At 42.5% G+C, this 20,269-nt stretch overlaps 1 pseudogene; it reads right to left on the bottom strand.

Moving 5' to 3' along the window:
• Positions 1-6,265: 6,265 nt before the first annotated feature.
• On the bottom strand, positions 6,266-8,529 carry LOC138966047 (uncharacterized; annotated as a pseudogene).
• Between the last annotated feature and the right edge of the window lie 11,740 nt (positions 8,530-20,269).

The following is a 20,269-nucleotide window of genomic DNA, read 5'->3' as shown; positions in this document are numbered from 1 at the left end:
TCTGGTGCTTAGGGTACGCATTAGTACGTACGCTAAACTAAAGGAGAAGATAGTGGGTAGGAGAAAACAACAGAGGAAAGAACGAGCGTAGAACAAAACGAGCGTCAAGAAAGGGAACACAAAGAAAGTCGGGAAGTAAACAATAAGAAAGAAAAGACAGACTTCGGAGACTGAGAAAGTCTGATCGCTTTTGATTCAGCGCAAAATCATTTAGTGAATGGCCAAGAAAGATGTGAAAAAGAATGTTTTTGAAAGACAAGATGGCTTAAATGAACTCATTGGCCTCTTTTCTCCCGAGGGTTTCGAAAAAGTCAATGAAGGCACTGGCAGTTTGGCAGAAAACTATGGTGTAATCGATCTGCAAACCACAGGTCCACGTCGTCATTGATGTCCGTTTTCGAAGACAGGCTTTTAACTTCTGATGAAATCGTGTTAAAAAAAATATTCTTTGTTCTTTAAAACCTCTTTGCTTGGGCTTATTCGCTTTGGACGAAAACATATAATAAAAAAAATTTGTAAAGTAATAAGTCCGTGACTTGGTCAATTATGTATAAGCTTTTGGTCATAAATGCATAATTTACCTTTTCGTTGATATTCCAAAAGATAAGACTCTCAAATGAAGACTTAATGTGCTCTCTCTCTCTCTCTCTCTCTCTCTCTCTCTCTCTCTCTCTCTCTCTCTCTCTCTCTCTCTCTCTCTCTCTCTCTCTCTCTCTCCTGCAAATAACGGTGGTAACGGGCAAGGTGACAAGAGGCGAATTGGGCAGCCTTTCCTGGCCACAAGGGCAGCTAACTCTCTCCGGCAATTATGGATTTCAGCAGGGGCTGGAACTGTCGGGCAAGAGGCGGCAAAGGGTAATCTCCCCTGGCCAAAACACAAAAAAGGGAGGTAAAGGCAACACGAGGGCCAACCGTAAAAAGAGAGAAAACAATTTATTTTGTTAGGAAGCTGGCCCCATTATAAATCCTCATTCGTGTTCACATCAAGTAAATACAACCATGCTTGTCAATTAAACTACATGTATCAACAGGACTTTTTCGGATTCCAAGTGCTTCAAGCACTTTACTCGCATTTTCATTCATGCATTATAGTAATATATTGTAATCATTTTGACTACGCGTGTGTGTGTGAGAGAGAGAGAGAGAGGGGTAGTTATTATCATCTTAAACCAGCGAGGCTCGATAAACTGCCTTCATCAGCTTTAGGCTTTAGCTTGTATCACGCTCTTTTGCTTTTTTGGCTCACGTAAGTGTAGCCTATGCGATCGTAACTTTGTCTGTCTGTGCGTATGCGTGCGTGCGTGTGTATGTCTGTGGTAGAAACTTTAACATTGGACTAAACACCGAAAATTATCGAAGCAACAGCTTCAAAGTATTGAAGCAATGATCAACATTTCGTCGGCACGTATGCAGTTAAAGTGTGTATCCAAAGAAAATGGGTGGGTTTTTTTTGGTTTTTTTTTGGGGGGGGGGGTAAAAACAGGTGACTGGTTTGTGTCGTGTGTGGTATGTAGACCAGGTCAGGGGTCAAGGTTAGGTCAGATCGCGTGAAGGATTGTGGTATCGATACAGTTAAACTCACCGAGCTGCTGTTCGCCGATTCGGGGAAGACGATTTCTCATTGTTCGGTTTCGTAGCTCCAGAAAAATAAATGAAGAAGATATCAAAGGAGATTTCCTACAGGTTGATCTGCACAGCGTGTTTCCAGTGTGTGCGTGAGGAAGCGCTGTTGAAAGCCGCTAGCGCAGTGTCGATCTCGGCAGGCGTGTCCCCGTAAGTATGCTACAGAGACAGATCTAGATCTAGTGTTTCCCACTCTTGCACCGTGTCCCCTATGCTTACTGTGTGTGTGTGTATGTGTGACGGAGTGAATGAGTTTGTGTTACTGTTTGTCGATTTCTTACGGGAGCCTTGAACGCTTCGCCTCTTGTTATAATTAAGTTCTGCCTAATTATGTCCGCTGGTATCGTTCCCAACGCCACACAGAAAAGCAGAAAACTACTACCACACTCCATCCGCACCTCCTAATCCGCACACAAAAAATCGCCCACAAGTGTCGCACCTGACAAGAGAGGGAAAGACATAGCAAGTGAAAAAGAAGACGCAGAGAAAATGTTCAAGAAACACACACACATTGGCAGAGCCCAGGAAGACACACAATAGCACAAACACATGCGCAAACCCCTACGACTTCAAGAACGCTACCGCAGAACCTACATCTAATATTCGACTGTAGAACAGTCTTTAATGCATCTGCCCACATTTTGACAGCGAACAGGACTTTGCACTTATTCATATTTAATTTCATTTTTCGTATTATCCAAATGCTGGGAAATTCGGGTCGCTTCCTCCCAGTAGAATGCTAGCAGCAACAAGAGTTGCGCTATCAGGTGTGTGCGTGTTTAGGTGTAATCATGCAGCCACCTGCACTTATGACAGAATGACTGGGGTCTTTCACGTGCCACTGTGGTGTCACGGGGGTGGGACATAAATACCGTCTCTGAGTTTGCCCATAAAGTTGTTTCGTGTCCGTCCCGGCCTGGATTCGAACCCGTGACCCTAGGATCACAAGTCCAGTTCTCTACCAATTGAGCTACCCGGCTTATTGCGTATATTATACATACGTGTAGTTGCCAATAAGTTCTTTCTTCACTAGAAGCTTAAAAAGCAATGACGATTATGCAGCCGCGGGCAACTGTGCCCCCCCCCCCTTTTTTTTAATAATAAGTTTTGTTTTAAAGAATAGCTGAATCTACTTTCTAAGTGGGTTTTTTTCTACGGAATTCTACAACTTGAATCTGTTCCTCAATGTACTTGCCAGGGTTAACTCTTTTTCTAGGCATAGTAATTTAAACCCTCACACAAGACTCTTCCGGCGGAGTGTCGATTATATCCCGACACCACACCCCTCAATCCACCATCACCTCAGGCCCCGACAGGTCCAACACCATCTTGCTTTCTACTCGCCCACCAAGTCAGGTCAAGTCATCCACATTACCACCTCAAACCCCAGACAAAAGCCTCCCCTTACCCACTATCCCCGCTAGCCTGTTTACCACCGTCAGTTCCTATGCAAATGAGGGACGAGAGCGAGGTAAATATTGTAGTCTTCCGCCATCGATCGCTAAATGACTTGTGCACACAGATTGGAGGAGAATTGATCTGTCCAGAACTGGTCACTTGGTGGTAATGGGTCACTAAAGGCGATGAATATAAAAAGATCTTGTTCCTGACAGTGTGCAGAGCAGAACATAGAAAGTGTGTGTGTGTGATGGAGGGGGGGGGGTTGTTGGCTGTTTAGACAAGAAAGGTAATAAAAGACCTAATAATTGACGTCCAGAACATTGTTCAGATATCGCCAGTGCAAAAAGGCTAAGAGGTGATAACTTCACAACAAAGACAAAGAAGATTGGAGAGCAGGGAAAGGAAAAGAACGCAGAAAAAAGTGAATGACGATCAAATTCCTTAACAGCGAAAACGGACATCATCATAACTCTGCGGGAGGAGAACACAAGAAAGAATGGTTTAGGGCAAGAAATGAAGAAGAAGAAAGAAAACTGAGCAAACTACTATCGTCGTAAGGAAAATGAATATGAAAATAAACGCGCTTAACCTCTATGCTCTCAAGTTTTCAGGGGCTCAACCTCAACCGACTGACCACACACGGTTTTATTACAGACAAGCAACAGTTGATTATTCTTGAAATAACTGCAGTGAAGACAAAAGTGAGATAAGGAAACAAAGTTACCAGAAAAAATACATAACAGAAAATTCAAACCCTCTTGTGTTGTGTGCGTGTGCGGGGGGGGGGGGGGGGATTTTAAGGAATTAAGGAATGGCACACGGTGGACGTGTACAGTAGAAACGAAATCATGACAGTAAAGAACAAAATTAACTTTGTAAAACGGTAGACGGTACTTACTATACTGGAGAAGTTGTTTCGGGGAATATCACAGTTTAATATTCAGACAGTGAAAAGACAAAGAGACGGTAGCTTCTTGGTGGACTGTCCCACCAAGAAGGTGTCCGATTTGCTTTTGGCAAGACACGATTCTAACCTGGATGTTGGGTCGATGTGTTTCAGAATCTCAGTAACCCGCCACTCATCCTTGAACACCTCTCGGGGTGTGGTACGTTCGTACCATTTCCAAGGAATGAGTTGTGCGGAGCTGAAAGAAGGCTTGGCGTCGCAGGGCGTCATCGACGTTCACCGTGTTACGAGAACGGACAGAGAGGGAAGGAAGGTGGAGACAAACACATTGTTCCTCACCTTTTGCACGGCAATTCCACCAATTAAAGAGGATCATTGTTTTGTTTGAAATTGTTCCAGTATCAATGTTTGTTCCCTCGCCCCTGAGATGCTTCCGATGCCAACGTTTTGGGCACGGTAGCAAACACTGTAAGGGCAGGGAAATGTGCAGAGATTGTACTGCAGAAAAGCATGACGGTGAGTGTAGAGGTCCTAAACAGTGTCACAACTGCAAGGGAGACCACTCCTCATCGTCAAAAGACTGTCCTCGTTTCAAGCTGGAGGAATCGATCCAAAAAGTTCGCACAACAGAGAGGTGCTCTTTTGGAGAAACAAAACAGAAAGTCATGTCACAGATGGCGCAGCCCTCGGAATCATCATATTCCAGGGTTGCTGGTACTCCTTCTGTGGCACAGACTGTCCCTCCGTCCATTGACGGCTTTCTAAACAAGTTCACTTCAGTACTGGATCGTCTGATCAAAAAGATTGATCGACTAGAAGCTGTTGTCGAAAAGCTGAGTCAGTCTGGAGTGGGTGCAACAGTTGATGTCGATGATGTTGAGAGGGCGGCTGCGGCTGCTGAGATTGCTGGATCCCAGACGACAGTTCCGACTGGGGTCTGTCGAGAGCAGATCACTGTAAATATTATGAGTGAGAAGGCGGCTTCGTCCGACGTTTCAAACAAACGGGCGGCTGTGGAGAACACAGCCACTACAAGCACACAGGTGGCTGTGAAAAGTGCCACCATTGCCTCATCCAAACTGGACAAGTGGAAGAATGCGACAAACTCCAATGGTCGTTTGGACACCAAACCGGCATCTCAACTCCGGCCTGTTCGGTCGATATCTGTGGAGGAAAAATCTAGGTCCTCTTCCAAGGGCAGGAACATCCCAAATTCCCGAGGGAAAAAGGGAGAATATTCCATCTTTCCATTGACCAACCGCCACTCTACCTTGTCAGACGAGAGGGAGGAATCGGATATGGAAGACATTTTTCCAGTCTGCCCCCCCGCCTGTCGAGAGCGGAGGGTTAGAAATGGAATAGAATTGATTCTCTTTGAATATGGCTTCCATATTACAGTGGAACATCAGAGGTTTTAATGCCAATCAAGAGGAACTCCATCTCCTCTTGAAGCATAACCCCATTGCAGTCTGTTTACAGGAAACACTTATTGGCCCAAACAAAACTATGTCCTTACCTGGGTATATTTGCTTATTACGGTCCTCGGGCCGAGGTAATGATACAATATTCACCGATTGCTTTCAACATGGAGGTGTGTGCCTAAATTGTCTCACCTGTGATTTGTAAATGGAATCCCGTAGGAATGAGGGATTCCATTTACAAATCACAGGTGAGACAATTTAGGCACACCCCGACATGTTGAAAGCAGCAGGTCGATATTGTAATTGTAAATCTATCCCTTCAAAGGATCTTTCTTTTTGGATGTGAAGTGGCACCTCAATTCATCAATTTTATTCATGACTTGTCACGTACTTACCATCGCCTTCGGTGCAAGTATAGTCCCATGGAATTACGATGTGCTTAGCACATTATAATTCGCTTAAAGGCATACTAACGCACTCCCGTGTTTACAAAGTGTAGTTTGCCCACAATCGATGTCAAACGCACCATAAGACCATATAATGACGATACGTCACCATGCGCGGACCATAATACATGCATTACAGCTTGTTCTAGCCTCTGAAAAAGTGAGGATGTCAACAAAGCCGCGGTGTTCTCTCCCTTGCATCAACGTTACATGTGTTGCCAAATCTATAAATAGGACGATCCAGATCAAAATGAAAATTCAAATATCTCAACATTTAAGGGGTCCTAGACCACAATATTTTGCAGGGAACTTAATTTAGTCTGTCTCCAGCTGTTGGTAAAGCAATTAGCGTGTATAGTCATCGAGTACATATGGCTTTAAGGTTATTATGTGCTTTTCTATATTTTACAGACTGACTTTTCCATGGCTTGTTCCTTTTGAGAAGTCTGCAAAGGCCGAATCACAAAGTGACGTTCTCGATAGAACAATTCGTCATTCATTATAACATGACGTCACATCCTTTTCATGTCTCGGTCACCAAATGGCGTACTGGCTGTCTTCCATTTCCCTTGATTTGTCTATCGTTCGTGCGCATGACCAACCGGCTGGCAGAAACTATTGCAGTCGTCTGCTAATTTGATAAAATAAATCTTTCACACAAACCAGCCAGCCCATTCTTTACAAGGAGACATTGAACAGAAGTACAGATTGAATATGACAGGTTTCTTATAATTTGAAACACAACTTGGAGATTTACAAATCAACTATGGAACAAGTGAATCGAAAACAGTGTGCAGTGGTAGTGGATGTTGACCACGCTCTTGGTGATGTTAAACGTTGGGACATCGGTGTTTGTGAATGACAAGGAGTGACTGTGTGCGACTGCAGATGCTTCGGGAGAGGACAAAGGCAAGGTAGGATATTGTGATTCGTGTGTTGCTTGGGTGGTCGTGCCACGACTGTCACTGTCCTTTGTAACTGTGGTGTTTTGGAGCAATGCTGAGTATGTTCGTTTTTGCTTGTCCGTGCTGTCTGTGTGGTAAGATCGCAACGACGATTCAGCCTTGTGGCCTGTGATGCGCATGATTTCTCGTGCTTCTACACCATTGTTTGACAGGACTGTGACAGTAGTGGCACGCACACAATGGTTTGTGTACCGCATGCTCAGTTGGAGTCGCTCACTGATGTTTGGCATGAGCTTCCCGATTGTGTTGTGTCCGAGTGGTACAGTTGTGTACCAAACGGTTTCATTGCAAGGTTTGAATCTGTTCCCAGATCTCGCCTTTTGAAAGAAGACATCGTTGGTCTTGTTGCGTCTCTCTAGATAGAGACGCAACGACATCAGAGGGCAGTTTGGTAATCCATTCGCATACATCCGTGCTTTTGTGTGTTGGTTTGTGTCTGTTGTTTTTCCGGGGTGATTCTTGGTGCATTCAGAATCCTCCATTTCGACAAACTCCAGACCCGTGTCATCGTGTTTGAAGGCGAAGGAAGAGCTAGAGGCTTTCAAAGTGCGGCTATTCTCCCTCCCCCGCCGAGCGAAATGCAGTTGCATATCAAACCAGACTTTTTCCTGCAATTGCTTTTGATGGTCCAAATCAAACGCATCCATCGCTCTGATCTTTTCTAAATCCAAATCGCGGATGTTCGGAGTGTGCTTACTTTTGTCACAGCCCTCTTCCTTCGCCTTCTTCATAACAGCAGCGAACATACGATTGCTATTAGCAAAAGAAGAATCGGACATTAAACAAATGTTTTGAGCGTGCGGCGGATTGCGGAGATGGCGGTTAATACCCGCTCTCACGCCAATTAATCATCGTACTCTTTGAGTAGCGTCCTTCGGCTTTGTTCCTCATTTCGGGATAGAACTCCCGGAGAAGGCTGTCCAGCTCCTTGGACGGAAGCTCCTCGAAAGCGTCGTCCCCTTCTCTCCGTTCTCGTAGCCATTCTACGAAAAACAGAAAAACAAAGATATCTTGCTTATTTTCTAATCTATCAACTAGGAATTGAAGCTAAAATATGGAAGTAAATGTGTGTATGTGTATGTTGCTGAGAGAGAGAGAGAGAGAGAGAGAGAGAGATGACGTCATATCAAGATTTTGACGTAATCATAAGGAACAAACCATGAAGTGTTTGGGCATCTTTGATGACGCAAATAACAACTCAAAACAATACCATGTGCATCTAGAATTAAAACGTTTACCTCTTTCAATTTCATTTTGTGGTGGACTGTAAATCCAAACTTTGGTAAAAGAAGAAAAGGAAATAGTACTTTACCTTTGAACATTTCCACTGCAAACTTTGTGTTCTTCTTCGTGTTTTTTTAATCCACGTTGTCCAAAAGTTCTGCACGGTGTTGCTCGTCCAGAGACAACCGGAATCTTCGCTTCTTTGCAGTTGACGACTCGGACTCCTGGATGTCGTTGTTGGGCTCATGCCGCGGGCGGTCGGTCGCTGGCGCATCCTTTCTTCCAGTTGCCTGGACGTGGGCTGCTTGTTGTGGCTGTCTTGGCGCTGGGCTGTTGTCGTTGGGTAGGATGTCCGCCGTTGCTGATGCATCTTTTGGGATCAATGGGTCGTTTCTGGCAGTTGCCGGGACTGTTGCACATGATCCTTGGACTTGCTGTTCCTCTTCTTCTATCCATTGTTTAATGCTTTCATCATCACCCAATTCACCTCCAGAATCGTCAAGAGACGACAAGTAAATATCAAAATATGCTTCTTCCTCCATGTTAGATTCAGTTTGATTTGCTTTGACAGATTCATACACCGTGACCATGGCGACACGTGAAACACATGACTTGTATTGATACGCTTGCCAGGAAGTGTACATTGAGGCAGATCCATTTGGAGGTGAGACACGCTGATTGCCTGACCGCTGAGTGATTGCATTGACCAATCAAAATGTCGAATTAACAAAGAAGGATTTACAATGCACTTTGTATCCGTTCTGATTTTCTTTATAATCGGGTACAATTGGACACTAACCTTGAGGCAATAGCGGCTCGCATTTCTTGTAATAGAACTATAACTGTTTGTTCCTTGTATCGGTCGCCATCTACTACGGTCACCAAAAATTACCTAGAATACTTAATACATCAATTACCAACCCCGTTCCTTTTGGTAGGTGATTTTAACGGCCATTCCCGACGTTGGGGGAGCGAATCTTCCAACATTCAAGGAAAGATTATCGAAGATGTCATCGATAACTTGGATTTGTGTCTTTTAAATTTCGGAGAGGGTACTTTTTTAACGCAATCTGGAGAAGAATCTCATTTGGACTTGGCTATCTGCCATCCATCTTTGTTTCTTGATTTGAAATGGTCTGTCCATTCGGATCTGTGTGGAAGTGACCATTTTCCCTGTTTTGTCAGTTTTGAAGAGGATCAGGGCGAGGAAGCCCTTCCACACTGGACATTTTCCAAAGCTAACTGGGATTTATTTCGTCTTTCCACTTCAGGACAAATAACCCCAGAAGTTCTAAATTCTGAAGACCCGGCTTTAACCTTTTCCACCCTGTTGGTGCAATGTGCAAAAGACAGCATACCCAAATCTTCCTCTAAACCCAAAGGTCCAAAAACACTTTGGTTTAACGAAGAGTGCCAAGCTGTCAATCTGGAGCGTAAACGAGCTCAACGGCATATGTGTCAATATCCTACATCAGCCAATAAGATCGCTCACCAAAAACTTCGAGCTCAAAGCCGTTTCATTTACAAAAAGAGTAAAAAAAAGCCTCTTGGCGCATTTTTTGTTCTAAACTTAATTTCAAAACTTTAAGCAAGAAGGTATGGCAGATTATCCGTAAGATTAAAGGTAACAATCGTAAAGAGGTTGTCCAATGCCTCAAACAACATGGTCGAGTAATAACCGACAAGAAAAACGTGGCGAATATCTTAGCTTCAACAATAAATCATAACTCTTCTTCGAAACATTATTCTAAAGAGTTTCAAAAAGTTAAAGATAAATCTGAAGCTACACCCGTTTCCTTTGATTCTGCCAATTTGGAAGATTACAATTCCCCTTTCTCGATGTACGAGTTAAAGGATGCCATTTTAAAATCAAATGACTCCGCCACAGGGCCGGATGATATCCATTATCAACTTTTGGGTCATCTCTCTGAAAACGTCCTGACAGTTCTTTTAACTATTTTTAATCATATCTGGTCTACTGGAACTTTTCCTCCTGACTGGCAAAAGGCCATAATTATTCCCATTCCGAAGCCTGGAAAGGATGATTCGGATCCAAATAATTATCGGCCGATAGCCTTAACCAGCTGTCTTTGTAAGACGATGGAGAGACTGGTGCATGAGAGGTTGCTGTGGCACTTGGAAAGGATCAACGCTTTAGACATAGTTCAGTGCGGTTTCCGAAAACATTTGTTTGTTTGTTTGCTTAACGCCCAGCCGACCACGAAGGGCCATATCAGGGCGGTGCTGCTTTGACATATAACGTGCGCCACACACAAGACAGAAGTCGCAGCACAGGCTTCATGTCTCACCCAGTCACATTATTCTGACACCGGACCAACCAGTCCTAGCACTAACCCCATAATGCCAGACGCCAGGCGGAGCAGCCACTAGATTGCCAATTTTAAAGTCTTAGGTATGACCCGGCCGGGGTTCGAACCCACGACCTCCCGATCACGGGGCGGACGCCTTCCCACTAGGCCAACCGTGCCGGTTTCCGAAAACATAAAAGTACAACTGATCTTTTGATTCGTTTTGAATCATTTGTTCGTAACGCTCTGGTAAGCGGAGAGCACGTTGTGTCCGTCTTGTTCGATTTGGAAAATGCGTATGACACAACATGGAAGCATGGTATTTTATCAGATCTTAAAACCTTAGGGTTTGATAGGAATCTTTCCATTTTTATTTCAAATTTTCTTACCGAAAGGGAGTTTAAGGTCCGAGTAGGTTCTACTTTCTCCGATTCTTTTGAACAGGAGATGGGAGTTCCTCAAGAGAGTATTTTATCACCATTACTTTTTAACATTAAAATCAATAACATCGTTAAACACGTCCAGTCTGGCATCGACAAATCTCTTTTTGTTGATGACTTTCAGATTTCCGCCAAGGGAAAAACACTAGCTGGGGTTAGAACACTAGAACGGCAGCTTCAGCTGTGTATTTCCAAAATTCAAAAATGGGTTCAAGAGAACGGGTTCAAATTTTCCCTGGCTAAAACAGAATGTATTCATTTCCACAGGAAAAAACATCAAGTTCTTCAGCCTTCTCTTTTTATAAACGACCATAAGATTAAAGTTTCTAAACAAGTCAAATTTCTTGGCCTGATTTTTGACAGCAACCTTTCTTTTTTACCCCACATCAAATATTTAAGAACCAAATGTCAAAAGGGTCTCAACGTTCTCAAAGTTATAAGTCACACGGATTGGGGGGCTGACAGAGCAACATTGTTACGTCTGTATCGGTCTCTTGTCAGTCCACAGCTGGACTACGGTTGTATTGTTTATGGTTCTGCAAAGAGAAATGTCCTCAAGGCCATTCAGTTTCATTCTGTGAGTTCGACTGAGCTTGACTAAATGTTGTATTTTCGCCTTACGCGACTTGTTTTTATTTAACGCCACACTTCGTCGCGATATAACCTTCGTGGTTGAAAACGACGTTAAACACCAAATAAAGAAAGAAACGCCACACTTTGTTTAACGATGACGATGTAGTAATATATAAATAGAGAGAGTTTACACTAAAAAAAAACTTTTGACACCAAGACAGACCAGGTGCATAGAGTCTAGAGGGAATCGTGTGACCATTCCTAATCCAATGTCTGCCATAGGCGACCGACCATGATGATGATCATGGTCAGACATTTCGTTGAACGATATATATGTGCGAGTGTTTGCTCCTGTTTCGGGGAAGGTCATCCTATTTTCCATATACACCCCTTGTGTTGTATATCTGTCGCATCCAGAGTAGCCTGATTGCGACTTTGTACGTTTGAAAAACGCACGCGCAAGGGTATCACAGACAACATTTGTGATTTGGATAGGATGTTGTATACCACCGTGAATCAGCCCATCGTCGTTCACTGTTTGCATTTCTGCGACAAAATCTTGCAAAAACGCAGTCACATCTTTGGGTTTACTTCCACCGCAATAAATGCCGACCTAGAAATGGGGATGTGGAATGTTTTCCGTCGACTAAGACCAATCCTGTAATGGGCCAAAATTGAGTGGTAGAAGCTTTGCTCAGCGATACACCATCAACATTCAGTTGAACGTACAGTGTTTCGTGTTCCTGCAAGAGGGGATTATGCTCAAGCAACTGGATGAGACAATGTGTCAGGCCCAAATGTGACCCTCCACCACGAAATGAGTCGCATGTCACCTCGCGCGGTTCTGCGCTAGGCTCAATATAAGTCCAGGGAGTGTCTGGTAACAGCGTGAGGGTCAACTTAGTCACAGGCTTATAACTCTAACCGTTTTCGCTCTTTTCTAAAACGGTTTTTACCACTAGATAGAGCATAAAAAACTCTTTAGGAAAATGTAAAAATATGATAATTATGCAAAGGTGACATGCGACTCATTTCGTGGTGGAGGGTCACAAATGGTAGTAAGACCCTCCCACAACAGATTTAATGCCTCTGACTCTTTTGGTCAGAAGTAATGTTCTTGGATCTTACGGCAGATTGGGAAAAAACTTATCAAGAAGACTTAACAGCTCTTTCAGGGCAGAATGTGTGATATTATTGTCCAGTGCCCATTTCCGAATGTTTTCACGCATGCTAGTGTCCGTCTCATTGTCACTGTCGCTTTGCTGTGATTCACGATCAAAATTACTGTCAGTATTTGAAGTGTTTCTTTCGCCTCTTCTTCTTCTTCTTCTTCTACGTTCCCAGTTTCCCCATCTTCTATTTATATATATATATATACGACTAGTGTATGTCTGTCTGTCTGTCTGTCTGTCTGTCTGTCTGTTCGCGATGCACGGCCAAAGTTCTCGGCGGATCTTTTTCAAATTTGGACACCGTATACAGCTACACCCCAGACACAACCTCATCGATGAGATATTTCAACACGTGCTCTCAGCGCGCAGCGCTGTGCGCGCTGAACCGATTTTTTTTGTTTTTTACATTTAGTCAAGTTTTGACTAAATGTTTTAACGTAGAGGGGGGAATCGAGACGAGGGTCGTGGTGTATGTGCGTGCGTGTGTGTGTGTCTGTCTGTGTGTGTGTGTAGAGCGATTCAGACTAAACTACTGGACCGATCTTTATGAAATTTGACATGAGAGTTCCTGGGTATGAAATCCCCATACGTTTTTTCCATTGTCTTTGATGACGTCATATCCGGCTTTTCGTGAAAGTTGAGGCGGCACTGTCACGCCCTCATTTTTCAACCAAATTGGTTGAAATTTTGGTCAAGTAATGTTCGACAAAGCCCGGACTTCGGTATTGCATTTCAGCTTGGTGGCTTAAAAATTAATTAATGACTTTGGTCATTAAAAATCTGAAAATTGTAAAAAAAATATTTTTTTTATAAAACGATCCAAATTTACGTTCATCTTATTCTCCATCATTTGCTGATTCCAAAAACATATAAATATGTTATATTTGGATTAAAAACAAGCTCTGAAAATTAAATATATAAAAATTATTATCAAAATTAAATTGTCCAAATCAATTTAAAAACACTTTCATCTTATTCCTTGTCGGCTCCTGATTCCAAAAACATATAGATATAATATGTTTGGATTAAAAACACGCTAAGAAAGTTAAAACGAAGAGAGGTACAGAAAAGCGTGCTATCCTTCTCAGCGCAACTACTCCCCCGCTCTTCTTGTCAATTTCACTGCCTTTGCCGTGAGCGGTGGACTGACGATGCTACGAGTATACGGTCTTGCTGCGTTGCATTGCGTTCAGTTTCATTCTGTGAGTTCGACAGCTTCTTGACTAAATGTTGTATTTTCGCCTTACGCGACTTGTTGTTTGTTGTTGTCGGGATCCACTACCAGTAACTCTTCCTTATCTTCTCCAGTGTTTTCAGCCGCGATTATCTCCCTTCCTCCGTGTGGCGTCAATCCATATTCCCGTTACTACGTTACTATTTTTAGAAGGTCACTGCACGTTACTATTTTTAGAAGGTCTCCAGTGTTTTGCGCGTTTATCTCTTTTCCTTCGTGCGCCGGCGAAGCCGGCGTACACCCGGCAAAGCCGGGTCCCAGGCGCAGCCTGGTATTCGGCTCTACTTCTTTCCGGCGAAGCCGGTACCCGGCGAAGCGGGTAATCATCTAGTTCCACATATTTACAATGGGTACTTGAGATCCTATATCCGTACCGCCATAGCTCGCGTTTGGGCGTTGCTTTTTGTTCGGAGTGTCTACGGGTAACTGCTCCATTCATTTGTCAACTTCAGCTATAACTCGACGTCTTTTAGACCAGTACGAAGTGCCTTTCACACGGAACATGTTTTCGTTCACGTATCTTAAAAATGGTATAGACTGCACAACCTGGCTTTCTCTTTGTGTCTGCTTGTTCTCCTGCCTCTCTCTCTCTCTCTCTCTCTCTCTCTCTCTCTCTCTCTCTCTCTCTCTCTCTCTCTTTCTCTGGGTCGGGGAAGTAGCTGAGTTGGTAGCGCGCTGGCTTTGTAACAAGTTGGTCGCTATCAGCGTGAGTTCGAACCCCACATTCGGCGAGAGATTTATTTCTACGAGTCAACTTTGTGCAGACTCTCTTCAGGTGTCCGAACACTCACTCTCTCACTTTCTCTCTCGCTCGCTCTCTCTCTTTCTTTATCTCTCTCTCTCTCTCTCTCTCTCTCTCTCTCTCTCTCTCTCTCTCTCTCTCTCTCTCAATAAATTCAATTCTCTCTCTCTTTCTATATTTCCCCCTGTCTCCCCCTCTCTCTTTTAAGTTTGCTCTCTCCCTCTATCTATCTTCGGTTTACCTGTGTTCTCATCAGCTGCAGAACAAGCTATTCGTTCACTTGAAACGGTCACAATTGTACGCAATTACGGAACAAATGCTACCTGTTCATCTGATCTTATTGTCTGTTTGCACACTAGCGTTCACCTTGTAACGATTTCTTTCGTGTTCTGTGTGTTGTGGGCATTGATGTTCGTGAGTCCTTGCGTAAAGCACACAGAAGGCACAGCAGGTTCAAATGACAGTTTATTCCGCCATAGATCGGGGGAGGGGGGAGAGGGCCCATACCATGCCCGATCATGACGTACATTCATGACGTCATATTCATGCGCGTGTACATAGTCTCGGCCATGTGCTCGCAGGCACATTAATACATACTCTCATTACATCCCCTTTTCTCTAAAGAAAATTAAAAGAAGATAACTCAGCAAATTCAACCTTTCAATTAAGACTACTTTGCCTGAACACCGTTATCCGTCGAGTTAGTACAAATGCATTACTGTTTCACTTTAGCACTTGTTTCTAAACTTGTCATCATTAATACAATGTCATTTTCTAACTTGTCACACATTTTGTTTTATTTTTTTTCTTAAACAGTCAAATACAACCAAACACAACCGGTCACTTGTATTTGTCCTTGTGGCCTCTTCTTAGTCCATAATTATTATGTCCAGAAAACAACATAAACCTAATACAAAATAAAACAGTCAACATAACACAGTTGGACATGTCTTCTGTCGCTGAGTCTCAGCTAATTGCAGTAGTCTTTCAGGTATGCTGGAGTTTTGAGGGTTCTGCCTCTCGATGAACAGGTAGGTTGTGTTTGTTGCTTGTGTGACTGTGCTGTGTTCCCTTTTATTTGTTTCTCTTCTGTGATTTTTTCTTTGGCCTGTTCTTTCTTATTTGTTTCTTTCTGACCCGTTTTTTCTTTTGTTTCTTTTTGAATTTCTTCCTGTGGTTCTGTTGTTTTGTTCTGCGAAACATTGCTTTTGACTTCTGAGTTTTTGTGACTCTCTGGTGACATGTCATTCATGCGTCTCAATCTTTCATTTTCCTGGAGTTTTGCGTTTGTTTTATCAGCAGGTGTGTTCACTGATTCGCATGTGGGTCGGAGTTGCCTTCTGTTGCGCCTGTATTCACGACCGTCTGTGCGAAGTTTATATGACCTAACATCAACTTGATGTTCGACCTTTGCTTTCACCCACTTTTGGCCTAGTTTGACTCTGACTGTTTGTCCAGGCTTGATTGTTTCTAATTCAGCTGTACCTCTGTTGTAGTACTTTGCTTATTTTTCTTTGCGGTTGATAAGTTTTTGCTGAACCTCACGACATGTTTGTGGTTTAAGCAATGTTCTTGCTGTTGGAACTCTCGTTCTAGTGCTGCGACTGAACAATCTTTGTTTAGGAGACGTTTCCATGGTTTCTGATGGAGTGTTCCTGAGCTCTAGTAAAGCTAAATATGGGTCTGACTTGCTCTCTAGTGTTTTCTTCATCAGTGTTTTTGCTTGCTTGACTGCGTTCTCGGCTTTCCCATTTGATTGTGGGTAGTATGGTGAGCTTGTAATGTGTTCCAATTCCCATGCTTCTGCGAAGTCATGAAACTTTTGTGAACTGAACGGTGGCCCGTTCTCCCCCCCTTTCCCCGTCGCGATATAACCTTCGTGGTTGAAAACGACGTTAAACACCAAATAAAGAAAGAACGGTGGCCCGTTGTCTGTGATCATGCGCTCCGGAATGCCATGTCTTGCCAAATGCGACTTGAGTTTGTAGATGACTTCTTCCGCTGTTTTGTTTTCTAGCCTGTCTATCTCAAAGAAGTCTGAATAGTAGTCAACCAGGACCACATACGGCTTGCCGTTAAAGTCCATCAGGTCTCATCCTACTGATTCCCAAGGTCGTTCTGGAATCGGGTTTGTGATCATTGGCTCTTTTATCTGGTTTCGTTGGAACGTTTGACACGTTGCACACTGACGCACCAGGTTCTCCATGTCGGTGTTGAGTCCTGGCCAGTATACCACTTCCCTGGCTCTTCTCATACAGCCTTGGATTCCTGTATGTGCTTTATGGAGTAGCTGGAGGATCTTCACCCGCTTCTTCTCTGGCACCACTATCCTCTCTCCCTTGAAGATGAGTCCATTCTGTGCGGACAGCTCTTCTCTGAATGGAAAATATGCCTGAAGGTTGAGAGGTACTTTTCGGCGTTCTTCTGGCCATCCCGACTGTATCAGGTTCATCAACGTTGGCATATCTGGGTCTTCTTTGTCGCTGATTGCAGTTCTATCATCCGGCTTTCTGACTCTGCAATGTGAACTGCCATGTCGATGCTTTTGACCTCTCTTTCAAACTCCGTCTGAAAGATTTCTTCTCTGTTTGTGCTTCCTCTTCCTTGTGACCCTGCTTTCACGGCTCTGCTAAGTGTATCTGCAAGATACATCTCTGTACCCTTCTTGTACACTGGACTGTACTGATACTGCTGTGTTCTCTGCAATCTCTTTGGTGCTGATAGAAGGCTCTTCTTGTGTATTGGAATGAGCGGTTTTTGGTCTGTCTCGACCTCAATTTGTCGTCCATATACGTATCTCTCGAAGCGTTCCAGTCCGAAGACAATCGCTAGCATTTCTTTCTCAATTTGAGCGCAGTTGCGCTCAGTTTCTGTCAATGCTATTGAGGCGTATTGGATTGGTTGTCCATCTGCAAGGAGACAAACTCCTAGTCCAAACTCAGATGCGTCACACTGGAGTGTGATTTCTGCATTCTGATCGAAGAATCGTAGCACTAGTGGTTCTGACATTACTTTCTTGATCTCTTTGAGTGCTCTTCCATGGACGTCGTTGTCCCATCTGAAGTTGTTCTTCTTTTTCACCAGTTCTCTCAATGATGTAGCGATTTCTGACAGGTGGGGGCAGAACTTCTGCAGGTAACCCATCATTCCTAGTAGGCGCTGGACTGCTGCTCTGTCTTCTGGAGGCTTTTTTTTTTCTTTTTTTTCTTTACATTTTTAAATCAACAGCCTAAATAGCTGGTTGAAAAAAAAAAGAAAAAAAAACCCACTTAAATTTACTTCTTTTGCCCTCATCTTTTCACCTCTATCATGGACAAATACCAATAATGGACAATTGTATTAAAATATTTTACAATTACCATTATTCTCAGTCTATATGTGTCGCAAATCTAACTCTGAATTAAACATGCACACAATTTCTATTGGTTTCCCGTATTTGAATTTTCCGACACACATGTTTGCCACAATAATAAGTACATTGATATAATTTACTAAATTGTTTGACATACCAGGTGTTTTCATGTATCCTAACAGTGCTGTTTGAACATCAATTTTTATATTAACATTATACTGCTGAAATACTTATTGGTAATTCTTTCCCAAATTGGATGTATAGCAGAACGTTCATAAAAGAAATGTTCCACAAAATCAATCTTATCTGGACAGAATGAGCATTTGTTATTCATTCTAATTCCCATTTTACACAGCAAAATATTAGTCGGATATATGTTATGCAGTATCTTCCAGTGCAATTCTCTCAGTCTTGATTCTTTAGATACATTCCTTACGATGAGCCAATGCCATTTAATTATTTCTATATTAAACTTATGCATCCAGAAATTCAGACAACAAGGGTTGTGTTCAGTTTTACTTATTAAATGTAATCTATAAGAACGTGCTGTAAATAACTCTTTATGGTCGAAAAGCAGAACATTGTTTTCATTGGATTGCATGAGCATATACGCCGGATATCTTTTCATAAACGAGGTAACAGCAGTCTTTACCACGTTATACTCTAACATCAGTGAAGGATAAGTACCCACTTTTACTTTAATCTGTTCTAGGGATAACAGCCTGTTATTAACACATATATCACCAACTAATGCGATCCCACATTTAGTCCATTTCTTAAAAAATAACACATTATTTCGATACATAATGTTTTTATTATTCCAGACTGTTACCAACAGTGGGTTCTCTATTTCTGTGTGGGTGTTATTCTCTGTCCAGACTTTTAGGGCCTCCTCCCAAAAAGGGGCTAAATTAACATGTTCTTTTTTAAATTGCTTCCATTTTACTTTGGCTTGAAAACAAGTCAGGTCTCTACCCAGTTGAGAAAACTGCGCTATTGGAATGAATGACCATTTTTCCGTATCAGTAGCCGTATGCAGCTTTCTTATCCATTTCAGCAGAAACGATTGCTGCATAATTTTAATGTCGGGCATACACAACCCTCCTTTTTCAAAATTAGATTTTAACACACACCTTTTAACTTTTTCAAATGCTTTTTTGTTGGTAGTTTTTCTTTTCCACAAAAAGTGGTACAACATTGTGGTAACTCTGTTTAACACCTTCTCTGATAAATTAATTACTCTCATTACGTAAACTAATTGTGGAACGAGAAAACTATTTATAATACAAATTTTGCCTAAATATCCAAGATTCCTTCTATGCCACGTGCTTATGACGCGGCTCATGTTTTCAATACGGCTTTCCCAATTTTCTGAGAGGTTTGATGCGGGTACATTATTACAGAAAAATATACCCAATAGCTTTATTTTGTTTTTCCAATTCAAGTCAAAGCATAACTCACCCCTCGCTATGCTCGATCCCAACCACATTGCTTCTGTCTTTCTTGTATTTATCTCAAGACCGGAGATACTTGCAAACTGTTTTAAAATGTCTAAAGCAAGTTTAATATCGTCTCTGTCTCGTAAAAACAGTGTCACGTCATCCGCATATAGCGCTATTTTCAACAATGCATAAATATCTTCACTTTTATTAATTGGTATACCATGAACTCCGTTTTTCCCTCTCATTTTAATGGCTAATAATTCAATACCGAGTATGAAGGCCAAAGGAGAAAAACAGCATCCCTGTCTAATCCCGCCTTCTATCCTAATTTCTTCGCTAAGCCACCCACCGTATCCAATGCAGCTCCAGCTTTCTTTCATTAATATCTCTACCCATCTGACAAATTCGTTGCCAAACCCAAACTTGGAAAACACATACGTCATGTACTCTTGCGATATCGAATCAAAAGCTTTCTTAAAATCAACAGCAAGCATGGCGCCAGGTATATCATTTTGTTGAGCACTGTGTACCACGTCGTCAACCATTCTCAGTAGGGACGCTATGTCCCGCCCCTTTAAAAAAGCAACCTGGTCAGGCTGTATGACGCTGTCAACTACACTTTGCATTCTTAACGCTAAACATTTAGCCAACACTTTATAGTCAGCATTTGCTAACGTGATTGACCTCCAGTTATTCAAATTTTCTCTTGGGAGTTCTTTTCCTTTGTGTATTAAGGTTATTACTCCTGCAGATTGAGAATATGATAGGTTCCCTTTCTGAAATGCATAATTATACGAATTCACAATAACATATTTCAATTTCACCCAAAAACATTTATAAAATTCCACCGTTAATCCATCTAATCCTGGTGCCGAGCCGTTATTTAATGTCATCAGGGCTCTAGCCGCTTCTTCTACTGTAATTAGCCCTTCACAACTATCTCTCTCTAAATCATTTAATTGAGGATGTCTTCTGGAGGCTGAATCTGTTTGACTGCATCAATTTTCTTTGGGTCCGC

The sequence above is a fragment of the Littorina saxatilis genome, linkage group LG5 (assembly GCF_037325665.1).
Source record: "Littorina saxatilis isolate snail1 linkage group LG5, US_GU_Lsax_2.0, whole genome shotgun sequence".
Taxonomy (NCBI): domain Eukaryota; kingdom Metazoa; phylum Mollusca; class Gastropoda; order Littorinimorpha; family Littorinidae; genus Littorina; species Littorina saxatilis.
This window is presented reverse-complemented; position numbering and strand designations above follow the sequence as displayed.